Source organism: Mustela lutreola, chromosome 8 (assembly GCF_030435805.1).
Source record: "Mustela lutreola isolate mMusLut2 chromosome 8, mMusLut2.pri, whole genome shotgun sequence".
Taxonomy (NCBI): Eukaryota; Metazoa; Chordata; class Mammalia; order Carnivora; family Mustelidae; genus Mustela; species Mustela lutreola.
Window position 1 is genome coordinate 49,940,587 of NC_081297.1, and position 17,867 is coordinate 49,958,453.

Sequence of the window (17,867 nt, forward strand, 5' to 3'; positions counted from 1 at the left end):
TGGAAGCCTGTCCACCCCACCGGGGTTAGTGTTAGGGCCCAAGGGCGCAGCAGGCCCATTGTGCTGGTGCTAATGCGGGCTCCCCTCAGGGCTGAGTCCAGGGCATGAGTCCAGAGGCACAGCAGAATCCGATTATATGGCCATGGGGGGCTTTCATGGTGGGAGTGGCTTTAGGGGGACTTGCAGGTTTCTCCCCGTCTGAGGGTTCAACACAGCCCCAAACCATAAAGTGTCCTCCCATGTGGTGGGTGGAGTCCTGTGGTGTCACTCAGTAGTCCTTAATCTGGGGCATGTGGGGGCCAGGTCTCTTTGTACGGAAGCCTGAAAACCCAAACTAGGGCTATGGTAAAGGCCTAGGGGAATGGCAGGCTCAATCTGCCAGTGCAGAGGTGGGCTCATTGGTGGGCTCAGTTGAGGGCGGGCACCAGGCTGGGGGTCGGATTCTGGGTTTGAGTCCAGAGGGTCACAGATGCTGGGGGTGCCCTCAGGGAGCACTCAGGTCTCCCTGCTCTAAGGAATCCACCCAGCTCCCAATGGCATCACTTCACCCTGGCAGGCTGGGGTGTGCTGGCATGAGTATCAGGCATCCCCAATCTGGTGGGTTTGGGGGCCAGGCCTCAAGGTATTGAACCCTGTATAACCCACCTAGGGTTAGGGTTAGGGCCTAGGTACATAGCAGGCCCGATTTGATAGCACCAAAGTTGGCTCCCCTTGGAGCTGTGTTTAGGACATTCATCTGGCTACCCTGAAGAATTAGAGTTTGTTCCTGGGGGGCCGCCAATGGTAGGGGTGGCTTTAGGGGGACATGCAGGTTTCCTCCCCTCTGTGGGTTCAGTGCAGCTCCAAATGGGATGGTTTCCATTTCTCCAGGAAGATGCCTGGGGTGTTGCTCAGGGCTCCTTAATCCGGGGGCCAGGCTCCTCGGAATGGAAGCCTGAAAACCCTAAGTCGGGTTAGGGTTAGGGTCTTGGGTCATTGCAGGCAATCTGTGCTGGATGTGAGGTGGGCTGCTCTCAGGCCTGAATTGGGGGCATACCTCCAGCATAACAAGTATATGGCTTTATGGCCAGGGAGGCCACAATGGTCAGAATAGCTTTATGGGCACATGCAGGTTTCACCCTCTTTGAGGGCTTGACACAGCTCCAATTGGCACAAATTCCGACCATGTGGCATGTGGAGTTGTAGGGTGTCACTCAGACCTACTTTATCTGCGGGGCTTTGGGGCCAGGAACCTTGGAATGGAAGCCTGAAAACCAAAACTAGGGTTTATTTAGAGCCTAGGGGAATGGTAGGCCAGATCTGCTGGGACCGAGGCAGTCCCCCAAAGACTCAGTAGCAGGAGGCAATGGACTCGTGTCACCCGGATCGTAGAGGGCTTTCTTGCAGAGTTCTAACCGCGACCACTCACACGTCAGGACACTAGATAAAGGCAGTGTCAATGAAGATATGCGCTGCAGGAAGCGAGTATGCTGGGGGATTTCCCGCCAATGCTCACCAGCTTTCTGCCAAAATCAATGTCGGGAGAATTGGCTGGCAATGGGTGGCGATTCGGACCGACCTATCCCCCAAAGGCTACAGTGATTTCCCGCTCAGTGCATGTTGCGGCCACCTAGAAAACACGCCGAGATGACGCTGCCCACCCAGGGGCCCCTCTGCAGGGGATCTTTCTGGAGCAGAGTTGAGGGAGGGGTTGTGGCCGGGTGTCAGCCTACGATTTTTTGGCCTGCTGTGGCACCGAGGTTTGGGGATGGCCTCAATGGGGGCGCGAAGGTTTCTCTCGCTCCGAGGCTTGTCCACAGCTCCAAAAGTCACCATTTCCAGTATCACTGGGCAGCCCTTTGGACCCTGGACCACAGCAGTGAAGTGTTGCTAGAGCTTAGGCTAGAAAGGGTGAGGCTAGAATGGCAGTCATGGGCCTGCTCCCAGGAGGCCCTGCCTACCATGCAAGGCTCTGCAGACTCTAGCCAATGTGAGGCAAAACTCACTGCTCTGAGGAGCATAGGGAGTTTTTCACAGACCTGAATTTATTCAGTGGAGGTGACTGTCTATTTTTCTGAGATGACACTGTGTGTGTTATTTTAAATTGTCTCTTTTATCAGAGGATTTTGATTTTTTTTTTTTTTTTTTTTTTTTTTAGTTGTCCATCTGTAGCATATAAACTTGGCATCTTCATTTGTAAGCTTAAACAAAATTATCCCGGTCTGCCCATGGAACAGTATGAACACCACTGCAGCAAATGGGGAAGCCTTTGAAGGGATTTAGCTATGGGATGCCAGAGCTCAATTTATATTCTAAACCATTTCTTCAGCTGCATGGAGAGAGAATTTGAGGGAGTCAAGACCAGAAGTCAGAAGACAGTTTATGAGGTTAATACCCTAAGCTAAGTTGTAGAGCCCACTTTTAGGCACCAGGCTGGAGCAATGGAAACTTGATCAAGGCAAAAAGGAGCCACAGTGACTCCCAAATCCTTGGCTGAATCCAGACAGGCTCATCAGGTGACACTCCTCAAGATGTCCACAGGCCCTCACTTACTAATGGGTGACTTGCAACCAGGCACAGTTACTGAAAAAGGGAGAATCCCATATGTCCTGCACCCCTTCACCTTCCCCCTTTAAACACGGCCCTCAGCCCTGCCTCCCTGTGGACAACCTCTCCTCTGCTGTCCTGCCCTGCAGCTCCCTTGTGGTATATTCCATACACTTCTATCCCCTTTGCTCTGTCTCCGGTGAATGCTTTCACCAACCATGCCACCAGCTTCCACCTGATCAGGTCAGAGCCCAACATTTTAGGGGCCCCCATCTGAAAGGGAGGGATACCACATAAGTAAAAGATAATGAAGGCCTGACTTAGGGCCAAAGTGATGAAGTTCTTGAACCTAGGTGAGGTTTGGTGGGGTGAGGTTCAGAGCCGATGGCTAAGAAAGAATTTTTAAGACATCTTTGGTGCAAAAAGGTGGTTTATTAGAGCACGGGGACAGGACCTGTGGGCAGACAGAGATGCTGCTGCACCATTATCCTGAGGAGTGGCTGATTATATGCACAGGAGTTGGGTAGGTGAGGACAAAGAGGGTGATGTTAGTCTCTAAGGAATTTTGGAAGCAAGGTCTCCAGGATCTTGAGGGGCTAGCTATTGTAGGGAGAAAGGTTATTCATTACTAGTAGTAAAAATCTTCTTGTGAGACCCTTTAGATGTATATCAGTGGGCCATATGCTTGGGAATGATTCTTTACACTATCTTGGAGATCTAGAGATAAAGTTTCACATTTCTCCTATCAAGTGTCCTTGTTAGTGAGATTTGGGTTTAGAAGAAATATAACTTTATTTACTTTTCCTTCTGCCTCAGCCTCCTTCAGTTTATATGGAGGGGAGGGTGACATTAGGGCTTGAGGAACTGAGTTATGTGCCTTTGGAAATTGGGCTATTGATAAGGTAACTTCTTTGTTGTAAATCTCAAAGACGTTTGTAAACCAAGGGAGACTCCTGCCTTGCAGGATTGTGATCTCTGCAAGTTAACTATTTGTTTTTCTTTTAGGGCCGTCAGGGGTGCCTGAGGAATGTGACACATATTACTGAGGGGAGCGGGTGGAGAGGAGGTGCAAGGTGCCAGCTCTTGCTTTGTCCTCAGCCAGCCTCCTGCTCCCTCATCAAAAGCAGCAGGGATGATGAGGACTAGGATCATTAAATAGTCATCATTAAATATATTAATAAGATAACATCAGCAGGACTTGGGGACTGGAAACAGGAATGGGGTGGGGGAGGGCTGAATATCGCCATCCTGTTCCATACCCATTACTGTGATAGTGTGAATTTCCTCTTGTTGCGGGGGGGGGGGGGGAGGTGGGGGTGGGGGGGCAAACAGAGTTTTATGCTCCCATTTATCTTTGTCCAGGACAACGGGCAGAAAAGTGGAGGAAGATGGCAAAGTCACCTTCATGTAAAACCAGTTGCTTTTCAAACCACTTTGGAAAAAAAACTTGCGCAGTCCTGAGCTTTTAGTTGGATATGAATGGATGTTCCTTATGAGAGGGGCCTGGTGGGCAGCAAGGTGGTGTGGGGTGGGTGTTGAGTGGTCTGGCAAATAGGAAGGACATTATGAAAGCCCAGCAATGGGCAGGGACAGATGTGATTCGTGTGTGTGATACTTGCCCTGATTCTTACATCATCAATGCAAGCACTGAAGTCTTCTCCTTTCTCCTCATTGTATTAAGCATGTTGTTAAAATTTTTTTTCTGTATTTTATGATTCTTGACATCTTGGGGTCTTTCTAATCCTAAAGAGACTGGCCCCCTGGGGCTAGATAATTCTTAGAGATAGTACACAATACACCCATGTATTTTTGTATGCAAACCAGCCAATCTGAGGGCAATATCACCAATTATTTCCTTTATTTAACCTGCACACATCAAGCCAATATTTTTCCTGCCCTAAATCACCTCAGTGCCAGCTACCACAACTAGAGACCAGCTCTAGTTAGCCCAGAACCCACTGAAATTATTAAACCATTTAAACCTTCCTCAAACCATCCAAACCTTCCTCAAACCATCCTAAGCTTCCTCAAAGTTGCCTACCTTGAATTTTCCATTCCTTCCTGTAGAAACTACAGTAAATGCTCTGGGCCATGCTTTCCCCTCATTCCTTCTGTCTTCTGACTCACCCTGCTATTAATCCTTACGGTCCTGTGGTTGGGGGGTGGGGAGCGGGGCATGGCAGGCCCACTCTTCTTGGGAATTGTAAGTAATAAGCTTTTCTTTCAAGAACAATGCTCTCTATGTCTGTTACATTACCTGATCAAAGTAAATCTTAACATATATCTTCTATCCCTCCTCTCCCCGACCCCCGACCCCAGCTCTTATAAGGCATTGAAATTAGTAGTCCGTTCCTGTCAGATGTCATAATTCAAACAGGTTTTGGTTGTAAGGGCAATTGCAAACCTTTGGCCACCCTAGAGTAAACTGGTTTTAACCATGCGTTGGGTTGGAACTAGTTGTGAAATCACATTGCTTTTACTATTGAAGCACAAACCATACCCTGAAGTTTATCTGTGAGCTCTTTGAAAAAAGAAGTTTTGCTACGTGTCAACATGGTGAATTAGTCAAGGAACTAGAATTCAAACTGCAGATATTCTGACCCGGCCATGCATTGTAACTCAGCAGAAAGTAGTCTTACGAATTAAAATACTGAGACCCTTCTCTTGGGAGCTGGCGAAAGATACAGCAGAGCCCCCAGAGGACTGCTGGGAAAGATCTGTTGCATGATAATAAAACAATACAAGGCCATATCCCCTGAGTTTTGATTCTACTTGGCCCTGACTGAAAAGTATGCTTGAAATGTGAAAAACACTCAGAAAAGGACTTGACTTTTGGAAGGCTGTATCACGTGGTACTGCAGCAGGAAATTGACTTTGATAGGAACACAGCATGGAAATAAGATTAAGTGAGAAAGGTATTGAAGGTTGCTGAAATCCCTTGTTCTTGAATGAGTGGCCTGTCTTTGAAGTCAACAGCCAGTAGTTAAAACATTAAATAATCATTCTTCACAGTTTGCATCTGAGGAGCAGGAAGTAGAATTGTGTTAATCTCTCTGAAATGACTCCATCTTATCATACTAAAATACTCCGTGTTACCATAAGGCAACAGGAGATAAGTGATTTCAATCGCAGCGACTTGCAGTAAGAGCACAGTGGACTTAGGGTAAATTAGCTGATAATATATCATGGGACAACACATTTATTAGCGATATACGGAGCACCTGTATGCAGTCAAAGATTCTACCTTGTGGGCACAGCAGACATGGTTTGTTGCCTATACTCCATCAGTTCCCTTTCTTTTAACCTAATAGTATTCACATTTTTTCTTCAGGAAGCTTCAGTTCTCTGTGTAGCAGCCCCATAGTCTGTAGTTTTTGTTGTTGGTGCAATGGACCCCACCTCCAGCGGCCTATCCCTAACAGATAAGCTCATCTTCTCTGCCACAGGGATTGGTTGAGGGACCCCTGCTTTAAGCCAATCAGCATATGGTTTTTAATCCTGGTCAGAGGGTGGTACAATCCACGTGAAGCTCAGATCAGTTCACATCTTCCTGATTGAACAAGGAGGTGTGCAGTTCCTGTGGCTGTAGGCAGCCGTCTGGTCCCGAGAGCAGCCACCTGGAAGACCAAGTCACTAGGAAGAGTAGAGGAGAGAGCCAAGACGAGTGTGGAAAAAGGAGCCAGAACCTTTATGAGACCAGGTCCAGTGCCTTCTCTCTAGCCTTCCCAGTTTCCTGATCCAGGAAATGCCTTTTATTCTTTGCGACATTGTTTGCTTGTTGATTAATTGGTTGGTTGCTTGTTTGTTTCCTGATGCAGAGGGATGGAAGTATGAAGTTTTTATTTTATTTTATTATTTTAGAGAGGAGGAGAGGGGATGCAGAGAGAGAGGGAGAGAGAGAAACTTAAGCAGGATCCATGCCCAGTGTGGAACCTAACCTGGCACTACATTTCATGACTCTGAGACCACAGCACGAGGCGAAATCGAGTTGGAGGCTTAACCATCTGAGTCACCCAGGTGCCCTGCCCTCCCTTTTTTTGAGAGAGACAGAGAGAGAAAGAGTTTTGGCTTTACATTTTATAAGAAACATAAACCTTGGTTCTTTTTATTTTAGCTTAATTGTGAAATGACTGGGTTTTCTCCCTCACCCTTTTCCCACAGGCAACATTAGCAAGAGAGTTTTCTTTTTAAAAAATGTGTAGATATTTCATTCTGAAGAATCTGACATTTTCTCTCAGGATCTATTGAAGGAAACACAAGATGGTGTATGTTGGCTGCGAGAGCCAGGAGTAAGAGCATGGGAACTATGAAGAAGGACATGAAGGGAAAACGACCAAAGTTTCCCGACTCCTTCTCAAACAGAATAACCCTGTTACAAGGCTTCCTCTGGGGGTTAAGTCATCATTTTATATACAGATAGGAAGAGGTTGGTGCTTGGGGGGTAATACGTGTCTACCGACGGGATTCAGAATAGTATAAACATGCCCGAGTAATGAGTGGGGTGGCTCTGCCAGGGGCTTCTGTGCACAAAGGACTGAGGAATCTCCCAGGGGAGATCTCATTTTCTGGGAAGCCCAGGAGGCAAACTTGATCTAGTGAGAAAACCCTAAATTTTTATAGCAGAGAAGGAATTCAGAGTAGAGCCTTAAGTGGACTCTCATGTGGTTCCTGAGATGGGAATAGAGGGTGGGGGAAAAAATGCATGAAGATAAAAAGGAAGGAGAGGAGACAAAAAGAATTCGCCTGGAAAGGAATGACTTACAGGCACTGGCTATGGCCACTGTCCATATGAACTTGGGTTTCTGCTGCTTTTTCCTGGTGAGACTGTGTCTCTAGCCTCTGCGGATAATGGCCACCACTGGTGTGCTGGCAATTAGTTTGAAAAAGCACAAACAACCCCAAACTCCATGACGATAAAATAAAAGGAGAGCAGATAACAGCAGGGGATGTAGCTAGTAACAAGCATTTGAAAGGAAAGGCTGCAATTTCATATGAAATTACTACTTCTTCAAACATTAATGAGATACCAAACTTCTTTCACCAGAAAAATGCAGTGAAAAAGCTTTTATTGCTCTCCTGTGCAAAATTATACCAATTTGATGGATTTGTAGAAGAATCCAACCAGTTCTTATCTCAAAAGAAATTCTGGTGTCAAGGAAAAATCTGTCATATGGGAAATTACTTTGATGCAATACTAGACTCCTCGTGCACCCCAGGCAAGCCATCCAAGAGGTCATAGCAGCAAGTCTTGCAGACTAAATCAACAAGCTCAAATCATACGGTTTATTGGATCAGTATAAAACATATACCCAGTAGCAAGGGAAAAGAAGTTTGGGGTGAGTTTATACTTAGCATGAAGTGGAAGGACCACACATCTGAATCCTGTGTTTCCTTTTTTTTTTTTTTTTTTTAAGTAAACTGACATGCCCAGTGTGGAGCCCAACATGGGGCCCGGTGTGGGACTTGAACTCACGACCCTGAATTGAGACCTGAGCTGAGATGAGATGATTAACCCACTGAGCCACCCAGGTGACCCCAGCTGAAGCCTGTGTTACACAGTTGTTTCTGTGTCCTCTCTCTATCCTTCTGCTTCTCACCTTCTTCCTTTTACCCACTGCTTCTTAACTCTGTCACATTACTTTTTGCTCATGGTGGTGTGGTTCCTAAGACTGGGGCTGAGTTTGAACAAGGAGACTTAGCAAGCTCAAAGTGTCTGAGGTCAACACACATTTGTTGGCACAGGGGCACGGATGCCTGGTCACAGCTGTGGCTCACTCACTTGTTTGCTGGGCAGCTGTGACCTTTATCTCCCGGACAGAGTATATGCGAAGACAGAATGGGGCCCCAATGACTGGCCAGTTTAGAGATGACGTTGTCTGTGTGAAGGGGGTTTGGTTTGTACCTTTTGCTTTCGTCCTTGCATCAGTTTCTCTTTATGAGTAAACACTCTTGAGTGTTCTGTCTTCTAAAAAATCCTGTATTTCATTCCTTCTATCTTGAACACGTCTTCTGGTTGGCCAGTGATCAACACTCAACAGCACAGCTTTTAGATTTCACTCATATTGTGCAAGCCACTCACTTACTCACTAGTGTTATTTAGCACATCATAGGAGTCTTATCCATCCTACTTGCCATTTCTTGTTGGCTATAGTAGAATTGAATATTCTTGATTAAGATCAAACACACGTGACAGAATGTAAGTCTTGCCTGCCTCACACACAGAACACATCTCACCATCACTTATGTTTCAGTGAAAGAATAGAGTAAAACTGAAAATAAGGTCTGTGCCCGTTAGCATTGTAGAGATTAAGAATACTGCTGCTATCACTATCATGTTTTGGTTTGTTTGGGTTTTTTTGTTTGTTTGTTTGTTTGTTTGTTTTGGAGTATCTGTCTCAACAAAATGTCTGACATATGTCATCCTCTCCTCACAATGAACCCATGAAGTAAGTATTATTATAACATGTTTACAGGTGAGACAACTGAGGTTTGAAGAAGGTGGATGAACTCTTAGGATCAAGTGGTATGGAGAGAGCAGAGCAAGGAAAGGCGCCCCATACTTTCTGACCCCCAATTCTTCTTCTCATTATCAAACTGGGCCCTTCTCTTCCCAGCACTTCCTCGGGGGGCCCCCCTGGCATTCTACCTCATAGTGCCCCTTTCCATTCCCTGCCCCCACCTCTGTGAATGTTTTGGCTCCTGCAGGGACCTCCAGAATGACTTCTGCTTGTGCTTATTTCAAATAATGATGTGGCATTAAAATTCAGGCCACATATAAAACAGTTAAAGAGAATTACTAATTTAAAAATAAATCAAAGAGCTGCGTAGCACATTTGGTCACATCATAAACATAACTGGGTTGTGAAAACAATGTTTCAGAAGGAAAGGCCCAATTGTTTAGTTAGCAAAGAAAAGAAACATAGCTGGAGAGAGGCAGCATTATAGTCATGGAGAAAGGCACTCATGTGAAGAAGAGAATAGCTGTACTTTCCTGGTATCCTTATGAATTTAATTAAATTAATTAATTAATTAATTAATTTTTAAAAAAGATTTTATTTATTTATTTGACAGAGAGAGAGAGATCACAAATAGGCAGAGAGACAGACAGAGAGAGAGGCGAGGAGAAGCAGGCTCCCTGCTGAGCAGAGAGCCCCATGCGGGACTCGATCCCAGGCCCCTGGGATCATGACCTGAGCCGAAGGTAGAGGCTTAACCCACTGAGCCACCCAGGCGCCCCTCATATATCATTTTAAATGCACACAACATTCTGAAAGATGGATAGGCAGAGAGGAAAATGAGGGACAGGTGCCAGTCACTCAGCTGAGAAGCAATGGAGCTGGGTTTGGATCCCAGCTTATCCCTGCTCTTTCCCCCACGAACCTACACAAGATGGCAGACATGGAAGAAAGAGAGTGGTGGTTAAATGGGAAGTTGGAAGTCAGAGAACCTTTCTGCTTGTTTCATGGAAGAGCCACCGGAAGCCTCTGAAAATGGAATATATGAAATCAGAATTATAAGTCACCTACTAAGAGGGAAATTGCCTTTGGATAAATGAAAAGGAAGCAACCTTTGCTTATCCAAGTTTATCCACGTTCAGTATATATAGCACATTTTCTACGTCCTGAAATGTTTAAAAATACTGTGTGTGTGTGTGTGGAGTGGCTTATAAAGGTTACTAGCTGAATTTATTAAGCTAAAGACAAAGGTCTCAAGTCTGATTGCTGTGCGTTCCATATTCTGAGTCTTCTCAGCTATGGGCCAAGGAAGTAAGAATTGTCACATGTATGCAGCATATCTTCTTGTGAGCTTCAAAATACAAATCTTAATTTCTTTCAATCCATGGACATCACATTTTGTACAAAATAACTTAAATGTAAAGAATCATAAAACTTGACAACCAGCAGGTGGAAATATTTCATCAGTTGGACCTATTGTCAACCATTCCAGATCTTTAACTATTCCTATTGAATTCAGGGGGGGGGGTTGTTTTTTCTATTTTCTCCTTTCTTGACTTGAATCACATTTTCCCCTCACTGACTGTGATATCTTGGTTTAACTTCTGATGGTGAGGTTGGTTTCAGTGATTGATGCCTCCATATTGTAGCTGTGCTTGATGAGCTCAAGTTAAATGAAAACATAGCTGACAATTTCTAAATCTAACCACGTGAGTAAGTCACATTCTTTCACGGGTTACAAAGTGAGTTACTGGCATAATGGGGTAATAACTGTGGTAGAGACGTGTAGAAGAGCTTTCATGAATTTGCCTCCATAGAAAACTAGTTCTGCATCTCGTTTCTGTCCAGGAAAATGACCTACATACCACTCTAAAGCAAAACCACCATTTTAGGCAGCAGTATTTAATTGGTTTATGTAATTGGTCAATATATTTAATTACATGAAGTAACTTTTTCAGCTAAATTATGTTGAAAAGTTCATCAGGAAGTGACATGACAAATTTTTGACATTTTGGGGGACCTGGGTGACTCAGTTAAGTGCCCAACTCTTGATCTCAGCTCAGGTCTTGATCTCAGGGTTGTGAGATCAAGCTCCTATTTAAAAACAAGCATGTATTATTGAATATTAGTGGCTATCGTGGAAAACTAATGTCTACTTTCAAAATTTCAGGCTAAAAGAATCATTTTGGACTCTCGATTATTTGTGTGTTTGGGGAAGGAGCTCTCCAGAACTATTTTCTGAGGAAAGTGAGGCCCTGTCCATGGGAATTCCCCTGGCCCATTTCTGGGTGTATCTCGATAAAGGGCTGGAGTCCTGGTAGGCATTTTGATTTTCATGAGATAATACCCTTATCTTTTTCTGCTTGTTAAATCTTATTGGACTGTTCTTGCCAGGAACAATGACTACAAACTGCTGGGGGCCATGAGCCCATGGTTTCTCCTAGTATTCTGTTTTCTGTGCCTGAATCAAGCCAAATCATGAGGGACCACACAGTGTTGATGCTTGTGGAATTGCACTCCCTTGGATGCTGTGTTCTTGCATCTTCTTGGGGTAGTAAACAGCCATGGGATGGTCACTGTTGAATTTACACCTCACCAGCAAGACTTCTCCTTTCCATCTTGCATAAAACTTACTTTGCTGCTCTGGCTTTGATGTCAGTAGTAGAAACCAGAGGGTTTGCCTTATGATCTCTTGGTCTGGGTGGCTACCTGCTGACTGAGATACTCCTCTGACCGGTAATTTACAATGGGGTGGGTTGGTGACAATGGACTCTTTGTGGAACAGTGTCCATCACTTGCTCAAGGGTCTTTCCTTCTGGATGTTGCATAGTTCCCTGAATATCTCTTCCCACAATCCTCCTCATGATTTCCTTCTGCAGTCCTCATTGATCAATGCTGCCACCCTTCCCCACAGAACAACAGTCTTTCACTTAGGATATCAGAATTCTGGCCCTGGGTCCTTTTTCTTTCTTGGGTTTCTCCTGGATCTTAACAGTCTCTCTACCCACAATAGCATCTACTGATTTCTAGAGAGGGAAGGCTGAACACTGGCCTCAGGTCAGGAGTGGAGGAGGAAGTGGTGGATGCTTCCATTCTATTTGAAGTATCTAAAGTAAAACACATTTCATCATCAATCTTAAATACTCATCTTGTAGAGATGGGACTTCAGTATTCACTTTCAGTTGAGCTCCTGCAGGGGCCTCCAGAATGACTGGAACCAAGCCCAGCCCAGTTCAATCTAGACTCAATTCCAGTCTGAGGTGAAATTAGACTTGCATATCCATTTTTTGTCTGTCCATATCTCAGCTCTACATATCAGGAAGCCAGCTGTTTATATGCTTTGAGGTATTTCTCCATGATTTCCATAGAGAAAATTATAAAACTTTATTGAGATGTAAAAGAGACCTTGAATAAATGGAGAGACTTATCATGTTTATGGGAAGGAAGACAGCATCACAAAGACGCCAATACTCCACAACTAGAATTATAGATTCAAAGCAATTACAGTCAAATCATGGAACTTGTTAAGCTAATTTTATAATTTATGTGGGAGGGAAAAGGATCAAAAATAGCCAAGATACTTCTGAAGTATCAGGTATGAGAACTTAATGGGAAGCTATGATTAAGGAGTGAGGTGACAACATAGGGATAGGTATGGGATAGATATTTACCATAGTATCAAAGTACTCTCTAATGCTTATCAATTAGATATTATTATAAGTTCAAAATACTTATTATATAAATTTATAAGAGAAATTTGGCAGACACCAAATTAATCACTTAATAGAAGTTAACTTGAATATCATATGCCTCCATACAGGAACATGCTGAAAAGGACCCAGAATCACTTCTGTGGTCTTCTGGCCCCAAATGCATAACCTAGAGGCAATTTTGAGGAAATACTAGACAAATCCAAAACAAGGGGCATTCTACAAAGTAATTGGCCTGTACTTCTCAGAAGTGTCAAGGTCATGATTCCAACAGATGACCCAGGAACTGTTCCAGCTTGGAAGCCAAAGAGCCAGCTACACACAGGATGAAAGAAACTATTGGGACAACTAGCAAAATTTGAATGGAATGTGTACATTTGGTGGTGGCAGTATAGAATGCTATTCTCTTGGTTTCAGGGGTTGTATTTGGCTGTGTAGGAGACTCTCTTTGTTTTTAGGAAATACATACTAAAGTATTGGTTTAATAACTAGTGTCATATTTGAAAATAACATTCAGGAATGGTTCGGAGATAAAGATCACACATAAAGACACACACGAGGAGAGAAAGAGAAGAAAATATAATGGAATGTTAATAGCTGTGGGGTGGAAGAAGGATATGTATCAACTTTTCTATTATTTTAAAGTAAAAAATTAAACGTGTACACTGGGAGCTCCTGCAAATACAAAGAAAAGCACACGTAACATAACAATGGGGGAAAACTCCAGCAGATATTGCACGCAAGAGCATATTTATGCAGGTGGGGGGCTGAGGGCGGGAGTCTGGGAGATCGGGATGTGCACTGGCCTGCATTCTAGATTAGTTAGGTGGTGGTTGGGTCCTACCCCCAGGGAAAGGGGCCAAGGTGCCATGTGTGGGGGCAGAGAGCTGAGGAGCAGTCTTTTTTTTTTTTAAGATTAAAAAAAAAATTTTATTTGACAGAGATCACAAGTAGGCAGAGAGGCAGGTGGTGGGGGGGGGGTGAAGGGAAGCAGGCTCCCCAATGAGCAGAGAGCCTGATGTGGGGCTCGATCCCTCGGACCCTGAGATCATGACCTGAGCTGAAGGCAGAGGCTTAACCCACTGAGCCACCCAGGCACCCCATCAAGGTGCAGTCTTAAAAAAATACAACAGGGTCGCCTGGGTGGGTTAGGCATCTGCCTTCTCCTCAGGTCTTGTTCCTGATGTCTTGGGATTGAGTCCCACTCTAGGTTCCCTGCTTGGTGGGGAGTCACTCCCCCCCCCCCCCATTCTTGCAATCTCTCTCTTAGGTAAATAAGTAAAATCTTTTTAAAAATTAAAAAATACAACATAAAAGTGAGCTGGAAAAGAGCTCTGGCCTTCCTGGCCAAAGGAGCAGAGAGGAAGGAGACAGTCATCGCTGTAGATGTCAGGAGGCGAGCTGGAGTTCAAGTCGCCACAGTGGGTCTGGCTGGCAAAGACCCAGTACAGTGCAACCCAGACGTTGTCATTTGTCCTGATGCCCGTCTGGAAGATGCCAAAAAGAGGGACCTTATGACATCATGGTTCTGTCGGGAGGTGACCCGCACAGAACTTACCTGAATCTGCTACTGTGAAAGGGACACTGAAGGAACGAGAACAGGAAGGACCTCGTAGCTGCTCTCTGGACAGGTCCTGCTCTTCAGGCTCCTGAAATAGGTGTTGGGAAGCAAAGTCACAACACACGCACTTGCTAAAGATGAAATGATGGCAAGTTGTTTCAGTGCCTCCGAGGCACCTGCGGGGGAAGGATGACCGGATCCACAGGAGCAGGGGGCCTGGAACCTTCAGCTTTGAGTTTTGGTCTTGGGACTGTGGCCATGGGCCAAGGACGTGGCTGACCAAGGGAAGGCCCTGCCCGTTCTTAAAGATTAAGCCTGAAATCTCTGATAATGAATTAGAGTAACCAGCTGTTTGTAATCATTCTCAGTCAGCTTGCTTTCAGCAAAACCGGCAGTTCTTATGCACAGAAGCCTGGCCACCGCCCTCATGCAGTCTGGCTAGGAAGCGGCCACTCAGAGCTTGGCCTCCTGCACCCAAGTCCCTGCGGTTCTGAGCCTTGATTGCAGAGTAAATGGCATTTAGCAAACAATGGTGACTTTGTGTGTCTCTGGTTTCCCCTTTTTGTGTGTGTGCAAAACCAGATTCATTGCAACCATTCACCGTTGATGTAGCTGCTGAGATACACGAACAGTGAACCCGTTTGACACAGCAACGAAGAAAAGCATAAAAGCGAGGAGTTAAGAAGCTTGTGATTTTTCTCCCGTTTGTTAATTGTGTATTGTTAATGTACTATTAAAAATACCAGTGGGGGAAAAAAGCATATTTATGTGGCCAATAAAGCCATGATGACATACCTATCTGGCATCATGCTTGGTGCTGATCAAGGCCACAGTAAGGGACCATTTTGTATAATATTACAAAATAAAAGTCTGGAACTATCAAGGATTTAGTTTCAAATGATCCATTATAAGTTTCTGGAAGGAATGTAATTTATTGCTGTCACTCCAAACAAGAACTTGACATTGTCTTCAAATGTTGAACACTTACATACCCCATGGCCCGGCAATTCCACTGCAGGTATATAGCTAAGAAAATTACTATGCATTCATCCAGGAACATGTATGGTATGCTCATGGCACTACTATTTGCAGTAGAAAAAACCTGAAAACCTAAATGCTCAGCAGTAGAAGACGGGGTGAACGAACTGTGGTACATCTGCACCATACATAAATTTAGCAATGTAATATGAAATGAGAAAAGAATCCTACCCCCCCATCAAAAAGCAGGATACCATTTTTGCAGAGATAAAATAAATAAAATTTTAAAATGGTGACTGTGTAGTCGGTTCATAAAACTGTGTAAAAAAATGCAAGAGGATGGTAGATAACACAGAAATATGTGTTTTTGTAGCTATAGAGAACACTTTGTCTTAGAGGTGAATTAATGTTTCTATTTCCGGACAACAAAAACTTTTGGTAACTTTTAATTAAAATGCTGTTTTGGCTTTTATTCATCAAGTTAGTAAAGTTTTAGGGTTCAGGCGTATCCAGGGTATCCATTAAACAGATTTGGCCTGTAGTTTTTTGTGGTGGACAAAATAAGAAATGTTATACACATAATAGTTTTCATGAAGGCAGAGATTTTTGTCTTTTTTATTTACTATTGCATCTCAAGGGTCTAGAAGAGTACCTGGCACATAGAAGACAATTAACAAATTATATTTCCCAGTACATAATAATATTGAATGAATGTCAACTTTTCCATGTTGTAGGGTGACATTGCAGTAACATAAAGTGTCCAGTGGGTGGGGCCCATGCTGCATTTTGTATATCACAGAAGCCTTCAAAAATTTTATTTATTTTTTTTTTCCAAAATTTTTTTTATAAATGTGTCCATAGTTTTGCATTAGGTGGCTCTGCTAGAGTTCTGGGGGTAAGTTTAGTTTTTCTTTAAAGTACATTAACTGGTGCCAAAGTTCAACCTTTTTTGTTTGGTATTTATTTGTGTTTGATTAGCAACTTTCTAATAGAAAGTACAAATCATTTGGTTTTTGAGTTAATGTTAAATTAAAAGTTTTTCCTCTCTGTGAAATTCAACTAGATTGTTAAATTTCTTGTGTTCATTTCTGAGTAAAAAACTAAGAATGTTAAATAAAGAGAAAAATATGTTTAAAAGAGAATGAGAGGCCATAGGTAGTAAAGAATGGAACAGTCAACTACGCTGACATCTAAGCAGTTTTCTCTATCACATAGAGAATTTATATGGCATTCACATAAATGCAGCATATTTGAATTAAATTATTTGATCTCTTCAATTTTCTTTCTGGAGCCCCTGATCTAGATGCTCATGGTCATATGGTTCTGCATATCTGCTAACCAGGCCCACTTCTCACCCCTTCCCACTTGGGAAAACTTCACTGTGCTCTTGGAACTAAGGATCTGTCATCTGCAAAATTCATAGACCCTCCACTTCTCTAAATATTCTTTTTACTTTTTTGCTCACTGGAAAGCTGGCTCTTATGTGAGGACCCCGCTTCTCTGCCTTTCTCATTCACCAGCCCCCCATTCCCTCGTACCAGGGGGCCTGGAGGGGCAGGAGGGGCCTAATGGCCCCTCATCACCATTCTCCTCCACTTTCCAAAAACTCCAGCTTTGAAATCCTTGCCATCAGACTGTTCTACAATCCCAGCCTGCTCCATCATTGACTTCTGTCCCTCCTCATTTCTTTAATATTTTTAGCTCCTGGCTCACTGCCATTGTCTTCTTGAGATTCCCATAACAATTTTTGGTCATTTCAGTATCCAGATAAATGATTCTTTCAACACCCCATGTTCTTGGCTCCTTAACCTCCTCTTCTCCTGGGACCTTGTCCTTTTCTTTACCTCAGTCCTTATTCTGGTGGTCATACTGGCTCCTGTGTTGACCAAAAACGACTTTCCTACTTTAACCTCAGTTTCAGGAATCCACTTCCCTACCACCACAGCCTGTTTCTCTACCTCCATCTCCCTGACCTCCCCTGCACTGCCACCCCCCACCCCGACATCCACACTTCTGCAGCCCTGCCAGGCCTCCAATCCACTGCTCTGACCAGTTTTTCTCCTCCTCTTGCTCTCCCTCGTGACCTCATTTTATGGCCATACCTGGGCTGGATTCCTTGCTTGGACATCATGGTAATCCCCTTGCTTCATCCTTCATCACCGGTACCTGGAAAACCCCAATCCCAGTGTAACTAATTCTGTGCCTGCTCCATGCCTGCCCCTTGCAGAGGAACGTGACCACATGAAAACATACAGCTGGGACCCCCCTCCACGAGAAATGTACCTCCATTAACCTCACATGGACATTTCCCTCCACCTGGCCACCCTACTGCCTCTCCCTGACCCACTCCCCCATTTTTCTCCACCAGTTGTGAATTAAAAAAAACAAAACAGACTGGACCAGAAAAGAACTTAATAGAGTTCCAGCACATAATAAGAGTAAATATTAATTCATGAAATGCTTGTTTCAGTTATATGTGTACCTATGTTTACATATACTTGTGTGCTGGATTAGGATGTAAAAGGTACTTTGCATTAAAAAAAAAGTTCAAGGGGCACCTGGGTTGCTGGGATAGTTAAGCATCTGACTTTGATCTCAGCCCAGGTCTTGATCTCAGGCTCCTGAGTTCAAGTTCCA

The 17,867-nt window shown here is 44.1% G+C and overlaps 1 pseudogene; it reads left to right on the forward strand.

Moving 5' to 3' along the window:
- The first annotated feature begins 1,438 nt into the window (after positions 1-1,438).
- On the forward strand, positions 1,439-14,596 carry LOC131839711 (Parkinson disease protein 7 homolog; annotated as a pseudogene).
- Positions 14,597-17,867: the final 3,271 nt, after the last annotated feature.